The sequence below is a fragment of the Suricata suricatta genome, chromosome X, assembly GCF_006229205.1.
Source record: "Suricata suricatta isolate VVHF042 chromosome X, meerkat_22Aug2017_6uvM2_HiC, whole genome shotgun sequence".
Taxonomy (NCBI): Eukaryota; Metazoa; Chordata; class Mammalia; order Carnivora; family Herpestidae; genus Suricata; species Suricata suricatta.
In genome coordinates, this window is record NC_043717.1 from 66843571 (window position 1) to 66844792 (window position 1222).

Consider the following 1222-nt stretch of genomic DNA (forward strand, 5'->3'; position numbering starts at 1 on the left):
AGAGTTCTAAGTGTATCTATCAGTTCCATCTGTTCCAAAGTGTCGTTCAGGTCCATTGTTTCCTTAGTGATTTTCTGTCTGGTTGATCTATCCATTGCTGTGAGTGGAGTATTAAAGTCCCCTGCAATTAGCACATGTTTGTCAATGAGATTGTTTCTTTCTGTGATTAGTTGCATTATGTATTTGGGTGCTCCCGAGTTAGGCGCATAGATATTTATAATTGTTAGCTCTTCCTGATGGAGAGATCCTGTCATTATTATATAATGTCCTTCTTCATCTCTTGTTACTGCCTTTACTTTAAAGTCCAGTTTGTCTGAAATTAGTATGGCTACTCCAGCTTTCTTTTGGCTTCCAGTTGCCTGATAGATATTTCTCCATCCCTTTACTTTCAACCTGTAGGTGTCTTCTGGTCGAAAATGCGTCTCCTGTAGACAGCAAATAGATGGGTTTTGGTTTTTGATCCATTCTGCTACCCTGTGTCGATGGTTGGAGCATTCAGTCCATTTACATTCCATGTTATTATCGAAAAATGTGGGTTTAGAGTCATTGTGTTCTCCCTAGAATTCATGTTTATAGTGGTGTCTCTGGCACCTTGCATTCTTTGAAACATTTCCCTTATAGAGTCCCTTTTAGGATTTCTTAGAGGGCTGGTTTGGTGGACATGAATTCTCTCAATTTTTGTTTATTTTGGAAAAACTTTATCTCTCCTTCTATTTTGAAAGACAGGCTTGCTGGGTAGAGGATTCTTGGCTGTAAATTTTTTCTGCTCATCACATTGAAGATTTCCTGCCATTCCTTCCTGGCCTGCCAAGTTTCATTCGATAGGTCTGTAACCACTCTGATAGGTTTCCCCTTGTATGTGAGGGTCCTTTTCTCCCTAGCTGCTTTCAGAATTCTCTCTTTATCTTTACATTTTGCCAGTTTCACTATGATATGTCGTACTGAAGGTCGATTCAAATTGCGTCTTAAGGGGGTTCTTTGTGCCTCTTGAATTTGAATGTCTATTTCTTTTCCCAGATTTGGGAAATTCTCAGTTATAATTTGGTCAAGTATCCCTTCAGGCCCTTTCTCTCTGTCTTCCTCTTCAAGAATTCCTATGAGCCGGATGTTGTTCCGTTTGATTGTATCATTCAGATCTCGAATTCTCCTTTCCCACTCCTGAATTAATTTCTCTCTCTTTTTTTCAGCTTCCTCTTTTGCTAAAACTATATCTTCTAATTCA